This window comes from Hypomesus nipponensis, chromosome 12, assembly GCF_054491055.1.
Source record: "Hypomesus nipponensis isolate SF chromosome 12, ASM5449105v1, whole genome shotgun sequence".
NCBI lineage: Eukaryota > Metazoa > Chordata > Actinopteri > Osmeriformes > Osmeridae > Hypomesus > Hypomesus nipponensis.
The window spans coordinates 16,312,501-16,320,000 of NC_140372.1; the positions used below are offsets into that span (position 1 = coordinate 16,312,501).

Here is a 7,500-nt window from a genome sequence, read left to right on the forward strand (position 1 = left end):
ATGAGCAAAAGAGCATACAGCACCTGGTATTCCCAGGCGGTCTCCCATCCAAGTACTAACCAGGCCCGACCCTGCTTAGCTTCCGAGATCAGACGAGATCGGGCGTTGCCAGGCTGGTATGGCCGTACGAAATAAGTTGACAACCATAGGCTACTTATCCATATACAGATTTAGCAATTGACAATGCAAGGTGGTCTCTCTCTCTCTCTCGTGTCAAAATGAAAACAGCTTCCAGCCCCTTTCATGAAGGACTACTTGTGCATATTGCAAGATTTCAGTTTCTAAGTGAATGAGCAAAAGAGCATACAGCACCTGGTATTCCCAGGCGGTCTCCCATCCAAGTACTAACCAGGCCCGACCCTGCTTAGCTTCCGAGATCAGACGAGATCGGGCGTTGCCAGGCTGGTATGGCCATACGAAATAAGTTGACAACCATAGGCTACTTATCCATATACAGATTTAGCAATTGACAATGCAAGGTGGTCTCTCTCTCTCTCTCTCTCTCGTGTCAAAATGAAAACAGCTTCCAGCCCCTTTCATGAAGGACTACTTGTGCATATTGCAAGATTTCAGTTTCTAAGTGAAAGAGCAAAAGAGCATACAGCACCTGGTATTCCCAGGCGGTCTCCCATCCAAGTACTAACCAGGCCCAACCCTGCTTAGCTTCCGAGATCAGACGAGATCAGGCGTTGCCAGGCTGGTATGGCCGTACAAAATAAGTTGACAACCATAGGCTACTTATCCATATACAGATTTAGCAATTGACAATGCAAGGTGGTCTCTCTCTCTCTCTCTCTCTCTCGTGTCAAAATGAAAACAGCTTCCAGCCCCTTTCATGAAGGACTACTTGTGCATATTGCAAGATTTCAGTTTCTAAGTGAATGAGCAAAAGAGCATACAGCACCTGGTATTCCCAGGCGGTCTCCCATCCAAGTACTAACCAGGCCCGACCATGCTTAGCTTCCGAGATCAGACGAGATCGGGCGTTGCCAGGCTGGTATAGCCGTACAAAATAAGTTGACAACCATAGGCTACTTATCCATATACAGATTTAGCAATTGACAATGCAAGGTGGTCTCTCTCTCTCTCTCTCTCTCGTGTCAAAATGAAAACAGCTTCCAGCCCCTTTCATGAAGGACTACTTGTGCATATTGCAAGATTTCAGTTTCTAAGTGAATGAGCAAAAGAGCATACAGCACCTGGTATTCCCAGGCGGTCTCCCATCCAAGTACTAACCAGGCCCGACCCTGCTTAGCTCCGAGATCAGACGAGATCGGGCGTTGCCAGGCTGGTATGGCCGTACGAAATAAGTTGACAACCATAGGCTACTTATCCATATACAGATTTAGCAATTGACAATGCAAGGTGGTCTCTCTCTCTCTCTCTCGTGTCAAAATGAAAACAGCTTCCAGCCCCTTTCATGAAGGACTACTTGTGCATATTGCAAGATTTCAGTTTCTAAGTGAATGAGCAAAAGAGCATACAGCACCTGGTATTCCCAGGCGGTCTCCCATCCAAGTACTAACCAGGCCCGACCCTGCTTAGCTTCCGAGATCAGACGAGATCGGGCGTTGCCAGGCTGGTATAGCCGTACAAAATAAGTTGACAACCATAGGCTACTTATCCATATACAGATTTAGCAATTGACAATGCAAGGTGGTCTCTCTCTCTCTCTCTCTCTCTCTCGTGTCAAAATGAAAACAGCTTCCAGCCCCTTTCATGAAGGACTACTTGTGCATATTGCAAGATTTCAGTTTCTAAGTGAATGAGCAAAAGAGCATACAGCACCTGGTATTCCCAGGCGGTCTCCCATCCAAGTACTAACCAGGCCCGACCCTGCTTAGCTCCGAGATCAGACGAGATCGGGCGTTGCCAGGCTGGTATGGCCGTACGAAATAAGTTGACAACCATAGGCTACTTATCCATATACAGATTTAGCAATTGACAATGCAAGGTGGTCTCTCTCTCTCTCTCTCGTGTCAAAATGAAAACAGCTTCCAGCCCCTTTCATGAAGGACTACTTGTGCATATTGCAAGATTTCAGTTTCTAAGTGAATGAGCAAAAGAGCATACAGCACCTGGTATTCCCAGGCGGTCTCCCATACAAGTACTAACCAGGCCCGACCATGCTTAGCTTCCGAGATCAGACGAGATCGGGCGTTGCCAGGCTGGTATGGCCGTACAAAATACGTTGACAACCATAGGCTACTTATCCATATACAGATTTAGCAATTGACAATGCAAGGTAATCTCTCTCTCTCTCTCTCTCTCGTGTCAAAATGAAAACAGCTTCCAGCCCCTTTCATGAAGGACTACTTGTGCATATTGCAAGATGTCAGTTTCTATGTGAATGAGCAAAAGAGCATACAGCACCTGGTATTCCCAGGCGGTCTCCCATCCAAGTACTAACCAGGCCCGACCCTGCTTAGCTTCCGAGATCAGACGAGATCGGGCGTTGCCAGGCTGGTATGGCCGTACTAAATAAGTTGACAACCATAGGCTACTTATCCATATACAGAATTAGCAATTGACAATGCAAGGTAGTCTCTCTCTCTCTCTCTCTCTCTCTCTCTCTCGTGTCAAAATGAAAACAGCTTCCAGCCCCTTTCATGAAGGACTACTTGTGCATATTGCAAGATGTCAGTTTCTAAGTGAATGAGCAAAAGAGCATACAGCACCTGGTATTCCCAGGCGGTCTCCCATCCAAGTACTAACCAGGCCCGACCCTGCTTAGCTTCCGAGATCAGACGAGATCGGGCGTTGCCAGGCTGGTATGGCCGTACGAAATAAGTTGACAACCATAGGCTACTTATCCATATACAGATTTAGCAATTGACAATGCAAGGTGGTCTCTCTCTCTCTCTCGTGTCAAAATGAAAACAGCTTCCAGCCCCTTTCATGAAGGACTACTTGTGCATATTGCAAGATTTCAGTTTCTAAGTGAATGAGCAAAAGAGCATACAGCACCTGGTATTCCCAGGCGGTCTCCCATCCAAGTACTAACCAGGCCCGACCCTGCTTAGCTTCCGAGATCAGACGAGATCGGGCGTTGCCAGGCTGGTATGGCCATACGAAATAAGTTGACAACCATAGGCTACTTATCCATATACAGATTTAGCAATTGACAATGCAAGGTGGTCTCTCTCTCTCTCTCTCTCTCGTGTCAAAATGAAAACAGCTTCCAGCCCCTTTCATGAAGGACTACTTGTGCATATTGCAAGATTTCAGTTTCTAAGTGAAAGAGCAAAAGAGCATACAGCACCTGGTATTCCCAGGCGGTCTCCCATCCAAGTACTAACCAGGCCCAACCCTGCTTAGCTTCCGAGATCAGACGAGATCAGGCGTTGCCAGGCTGGTATGGCCGTACGAAATAAGTTGACAACCATAGGCTACTTATCCATATACAGATTTAGCAATTGACAATGCAAGGTGGTCTCTCTCTCTCTCTCTCTCTCTCGTGTCAAAATGAAAACAGCTTCCAGCCCCTTTCATGAAGGACTACTTGTGCATATTGCAAGATTTCAGTTTCTAAGTGAATGAGCAAAAGAGCATACAGCACCTGGTATTCCCAGGCGGTCTCCCATCCAAGTACTAACCAGGCCCGACCATGCTTAGCTTCCGAGATCAGACGAGATCGGGCGTTGCCAGGCTGGTATAGCCGTACAAAATAAGTTGACAACCATAGGCTACTTATCCATATACAGATTTAGCAATTGACAATGCAAGGTGGTCTCTCTCTCTCTCTCTCTCTCTCGTGTCAAAATGAAAACAGCTTCCAGCCCCTTTCATGAAGGACTACTTGTGCATATTGCAAGATTTCAGTTTCTAAGTGAATGAGCAAAAGAGCATACAGCACCTGGTATTCCCAGGCGGTCTCCCATCCAAGTACTAACCAGGCCCGACCCTGCTTAGCTCCGAGATCAGACGAGATCGGGCGTTGCCAGGCTGGTATGGCCGTACGAAATAAGTTGACAACCATAGGCTACTTATCCATATACAGATTTAGCAATTGACAATGCAAGGTGGTCTCTCTCTCTCTCTCTCGTGTCAAAATGAAAACAGCTTCCAGCCCCTTTCATGAAGGACTACTTGTGCATATTGCAAGATTTCAGTTTCTAAGTGAATGAGCAAAAGAGCATACAGCACCTGGTATTCCCAGGCGGTCTCCCATCCAAGTACTAACCAGGCCCGACCCTGCTTAGCTTCCGAGATCAGACGAGATCGGGCGTTGCCAGGCTGGTATAGCCGTACAAAATAAGTTGACAACCATAGGCTACTTATCCATATACAGATTTAGCAATTGACAATGCAAGGTGGTCTCTCTCTCTCTCTCGTGTCAAAATGAAAACAGCTTCCAGCCCCTTTCATGAAGGACTACTTGTGCATATTGCAAGATTTCAGTTTCTAAGTGAATGAGCAAAAGAGCATACAGCACCTGGTATTCCCAGGCGGTCTCCCATCCAAGTACTAACCAGGCCCGACCCTGCTTAGCTCCGAGATCAGACGAGATCGGGCGTTGCCAGGCTGGTATGGCCGTACGAAATAAGTTGACAACCATAGGCTACTTATCCATATACAGATTTAGCAATTGACAATGCAAGGTGGTCTCTCTCTCTCTCTCTCGTGTCAAAATGAAAACAGCTTCCAGCCCCTTTCATGAAGGACTACTTGTGCATATTGCAAGATTTCAGTTTCTAAGTGAATGAGCAAAAGAGCATACAGCACCTGGTATTCCCAGGCGGTCTCCCATCCAAGTACTAACCAGGCCCGACCATGCTTAGCTTCCGAGATCAGACGAGATCGGGCGTTGCCAGGCTGGTATAGCCGTACAAAATAAGTTGACAACCATAGGCTACTTATCCATATACAGATTTAGCAATTGACAATGCAAGGTGGTCTCTCTCTCTCTCTCTCTCTCTCGTGTCAAAATGAAAACAGCTTCCAGCCCCTTTCATGAAGGACTACTTGTGCATATTGCAAGATTTCAGTTTCTAAGTGAATGAGCAAAAGAGCATACAGCACCTGGTATTCCCCAGGCGGTCTCCCATCCAAGTACTAACCAGGCCCGACCCTGCTTAGCTTCCGAGATCAGACGAGATCGGGCGTTGCCAGGCTGGTATGGCCGTACGAAATAAGTTGACAACCATAGGCTACTTATCCATATACAGATTTAGCAATTGACAATGCAAGGTGGTCTCTCTCTCTCTCTCTCTCTCTCTCTCGTGTCAAAATGAAAACAGCTTCCAGCCCCTTTCATGAAGGACTACTTGTGCATATTGCAAGATGTCAGTTTCTAAGTGAATGAGCAAAAGAGCATACAGCACCTGGTATTCCCAGGCGGTCTCCCATCCAAGTACTAACCAGGCCCGACCCTGCTTAGCTTCCGAGATCAGACGAGATCGGGCGTTGCCAGGCTGGTATGGCCGTACGAAATAAGTTGACAACCATAGGCTACTTATCCATATACAGATTTAGCAATTGACAATGCAAGGTGGTCTCTCTCTCTCTCTCTCGTGTCAAAATGAAAACAGCTTCCAGCCCCTTTCATGAAGGACTACTTGTGCATATTGCAAGATTTCAGTTTCTAAGTGAATGAGCAAAAGAGCATACAGCACCTGGTATTCCCAGGCGGTCTCCCATCCAAGTACTAACCAGGCCCGACCATGCTTAGCTTCCGAGATCAGACGAGATCGGGCGTTGCCAGGCTGGTATAGCCGTACAAAATAAGTTGACAACCATAGGCTACTTATCCATATACAGATTTAGCAATTGACAATGCAAGGTGGTCTCTCTCTCTCTCTCTCTCTCTCTCTCGTGTCAAAATGAAAACAGCTTCCAGCCCCTTTCATGAAGGACTACTTGTGCATATTGCAAGATTTCAGTTTCTAAGTGAATGAGCAAAAGAGCATACAGCACCTGGTATTCCCAGGCGGTCTCCCATCCAAGTACTAACCAGGCCCGACCCTGCTTAGCTTCCGAGATCAGACGAGATCGGGCGTTGCCAGGCTGGTATGGCCGTACGAAATAAGTTGACAACCATAGGCTACTTATCCATATACAGATTTAGCAATTGACAATGCAAGGTGGTCTCTCTCTCTCTCGTGTCAAAATGAAAACAGCTTCCAGCCCCTTTCATGAAGGACTACTTGTGCATATTGCAAGATTTCAGTTTCTAAGTGAATGAGCAAAAGAGCATACAGCACCTGGTATTCCCAGGCGGTCTCCCATCCAAGTACTAACCAGGCCCGACCCTGCTTAGCTTCCGAGATCAGACGAGATCGGGCGTTGCCAGGCTGGTATGGCCGTACGAAATAAGTTGACAACCATAGGCTACTTATCCATATACAGATTTAGCAATTGACAATGCAAGGTAGTCTCTCTCTCTCGTGTCAAAATGAAAACAGCTTCCAGCCCCTTTCATGAAGGACTACTTGTGCATATTGCAAGATTTCAGTTTCTAAGTGAATGAGCAAAAGAGCATACAGCACCTGGTATTCCCAGGCGGTCTCCCATCCAAGTACTAACCAGGCCCGACCCTGCTTAGCTTCCGAGATCAGACGAGATCGGGCGTTGCCAGGCTGGTATGGCCGTACGAAATAAGTTGACAACCATAGGCTACTTATCCATATACAGATTTAGCAATTGACAATGCAAGGTGGTCTCTCTCTCTCTCGTGTCAAAATGAAAACAGCTTCCAGCCCCTTTCATGAAGGACTACTTGTGCATATTGCAAGATTTCAGTTTCTAAGTGAATGAGCAAAAGAGCATACAGCACCGGGTATTCCCAGGCGGTCTCCCATCCAAGTACTAACCAGCCCGACCCTGCTTAGCTTCCGAGATCAGACGAGATCGGACGTTGCCAGGCTGGTATGGCCGTACGAAATAAGTTGACAACCATAGGCTACTTATCCATATACAGATTTAGCAATTGACAATGCAAGGTAGTCTCTCTCTCTCTCTCTCTCGTGTCAAAATGAAAACAGCTTCCAGCCCCTTTCATGAAGGACTACTTGTGCATATTGCAAGATGTCAGTTTCTAAGTGAATGAGCAAAAGAGCATACAGCACCTGGTATTCCCAGGCGGTCTCCCATCCAATTACTAGCCAGGCCCGACCCTGCTTAGCTTCCGAGATCAGACGAGATCGGGCGTTGCCAGGCTGGTATGGCCGTACAAAATAAGTTGACAACCATAGGCTACTTATCCATATACAGATTTAGCAATTGACAATGCAAGGTGGTCTCTCTCTCTCTCTCTCTCGTGTCAAAATGAAAACAGCTTCCAGCCCCTTTCATGAAGGACTACTTGTGCATATTGCAAGATGTCAGTTTCTAAGTGAATGAGCAAAAGAGCATACAGCACCTGGTATTCCCAGGCGGTCTCCCATCCAAGTACTAACCAGGCCCGACCCTGCTTAGCTTCCGAGATCAGACGAGATCGGGCGTTGCCAGGCTGGTATGGCCGTACAAAATACGTTGACAACCATAGGCTACTTATCCATA

General features: G+C 46.9%; 14 non-coding genes and 12 pseudogenes across 14 annotated transcripts; all 26 read right to left on the reverse strand.

The window, feature by feature from the left end:
• Nucleotides 1-11: 11 nt before the first annotated feature.
• On the reverse strand, nt 12-130 carry LOC146262823 (5S ribosomal RNA). Its single transcript, XR_014725083.1, has one exon. It is a non-coding gene; the product is annotated as a 5S ribosomal RNA (ribosomal RNA).
• A 170-nt stretch (nt 131-300) lies between these two features.
• On the reverse strand, nt 301-419 carry LOC146262824 (5S ribosomal RNA). Its single transcript, XR_014728036.1, has one exon. It is a non-coding gene; the product is annotated as a 5S ribosomal RNA (ribosomal RNA).
• A 176-nt stretch (nt 420-595) lies between these two features.
• On the reverse strand, nt 596-714 carry LOC146262825 (5S ribosomal RNA). Its single transcript, XR_014728937.1, has one exon. It is a non-coding gene; the product is annotated as a 5S ribosomal RNA (ribosomal RNA).
• A 178-nt stretch (nt 715-892) lies between these two features.
• On the reverse strand, nt 893-1,011 carry LOC146262826 (5S ribosomal RNA; annotated as a pseudogene).
• Nucleotides 1,012-1,187: 176 nt separating this feature from the next.
• LOC146262827 (5S ribosomal RNA) lies at nt 1,188-1,305 on the reverse strand (annotated as a pseudogene).
• A 172-nt stretch (nt 1,306-1,477) lies between these two features.
• LOC146262828 (5S ribosomal RNA) lies at nt 1,478-1,596 on the reverse strand. Its single transcript, XR_014728790.1, has one exon. It is a non-coding gene; the product is annotated as a 5S ribosomal RNA (ribosomal RNA).
• A 180-nt stretch (nt 1,597-1,776) lies between these two features.
• LOC146262829 (5S ribosomal RNA) lies at nt 1,777-1,894 on the reverse strand (annotated as a pseudogene).
• Nucleotides 1,895-2,066: 172 nt separating this feature from the next.
• Nucleotides 2,067-2,185, reverse strand: LOC146262830 (5S ribosomal RNA; annotated as a pseudogene).
• Nucleotides 2,186-2,361: 176 nt separating this feature from the next.
• LOC146262831 (5S ribosomal RNA) lies at nt 2,362-2,480 on the reverse strand. Its single transcript, XR_014728836.1, has one exon. It is a non-coding gene; the product is annotated as a 5S ribosomal RNA (ribosomal RNA).
• Nucleotides 2,481-2,666: 186 nt separating this feature from the next.
• LOC146262832 (5S ribosomal RNA) lies at nt 2,667-2,785 on the reverse strand. The gene has a single exon (XR_014725084.1). It is a non-coding gene; the product is annotated as a 5S ribosomal RNA (ribosomal RNA).
• A 170-nt stretch (nt 2,786-2,955) lies between these two features.
• Nucleotides 2,956-3,074, reverse strand: LOC146262833 (5S ribosomal RNA). Its single transcript, XR_014728037.1, has one exon. It is a non-coding gene; the product is annotated as a 5S ribosomal RNA (ribosomal RNA).
• Nucleotides 3,075-3,250: 176 nt separating this feature from the next.
• On the reverse strand, nt 3,251-3,369 carry LOC146262834 (5S ribosomal RNA). The gene has a single exon (XR_014728325.1). It is a non-coding gene; the product is annotated as a 5S ribosomal RNA (ribosomal RNA).
• A 178-nt stretch (nt 3,370-3,547) lies between these two features.
• Nucleotides 3,548-3,666, reverse strand: LOC146262835 (5S ribosomal RNA; annotated as a pseudogene).
• A 178-nt stretch (nt 3,667-3,844) lies between these two features.
• Nucleotides 3,845-3,962, reverse strand: LOC146262836 (5S ribosomal RNA; annotated as a pseudogene).
• A 172-nt stretch (nt 3,963-4,134) lies between these two features.
• Nucleotides 4,135-4,253, reverse strand: LOC146262837 (5S ribosomal RNA). Its single transcript, XR_014728791.1, has one exon. It is a non-coding gene; the product is annotated as a 5S ribosomal RNA (ribosomal RNA).
• Nucleotides 4,254-4,423: 170 nt separating this feature from the next.
• Nucleotides 4,424-4,541, reverse strand: LOC146262838 (5S ribosomal RNA; annotated as a pseudogene).
• Nucleotides 4,542-4,713: 172 nt separating this feature from the next.
• On the reverse strand, nt 4,714-4,832 carry LOC146262839 (5S ribosomal RNA; annotated as a pseudogene).
• Nucleotides 4,833-5,010: 178 nt separating this feature from the next.
• On the reverse strand, nt 5,011-5,130 carry LOC146262840 (5S ribosomal RNA; annotated as a pseudogene).
• Nucleotides 5,131-5,312: 182 nt separating this feature from the next.
• LOC146262841 (5S ribosomal RNA) lies at nt 5,313-5,431 on the reverse strand. Its single transcript, XR_014725085.1, has one exon. It is a non-coding gene; the product is annotated as a 5S ribosomal RNA (ribosomal RNA).
• A 172-nt stretch (nt 5,432-5,603) lies between these two features.
• On the reverse strand, nt 5,604-5,722 carry LOC146262842 (5S ribosomal RNA; annotated as a pseudogene).
• A 182-nt stretch (nt 5,723-5,904) lies between these two features.
• LOC146262843 (5S ribosomal RNA) lies at nt 5,905-6,023 on the reverse strand. The gene has a single exon (XR_014725086.1). It is a non-coding gene; the product is annotated as a 5S ribosomal RNA (ribosomal RNA).
• Nucleotides 6,024-6,191: 168 nt separating this feature from the next.
• Nucleotides 6,192-6,310, reverse strand: LOC146262844 (5S ribosomal RNA). The gene has a single exon (XR_014725088.1). It is a non-coding gene; the product is annotated as a 5S ribosomal RNA (ribosomal RNA).
• A 166-nt stretch (nt 6,311-6,476) lies between these two features.
• On the reverse strand, nt 6,477-6,595 carry LOC146262845 (5S ribosomal RNA). The gene has a single exon (XR_014725089.1). It is a non-coding gene; the product is annotated as a 5S ribosomal RNA (ribosomal RNA).
• A 168-nt stretch (nt 6,596-6,763) lies between these two features.
• On the reverse strand, nt 6,764-6,881 carry LOC146262846 (5S ribosomal RNA; annotated as a pseudogene).
• A 174-nt stretch (nt 6,882-7,055) lies between these two features.
• On the reverse strand, nt 7,056-7,174 carry LOC146262847 (5S ribosomal RNA; annotated as a pseudogene).
• A 174-nt stretch (nt 7,175-7,348) lies between these two features.
• On the reverse strand, nt 7,349-7,467 carry LOC146262848 (5S ribosomal RNA). The gene has a single exon (XR_014728147.1). It is a non-coding gene; the product is annotated as a 5S ribosomal RNA (ribosomal RNA).
• Nucleotides 7,468-7,500: the final 33 nt, after the last annotated feature.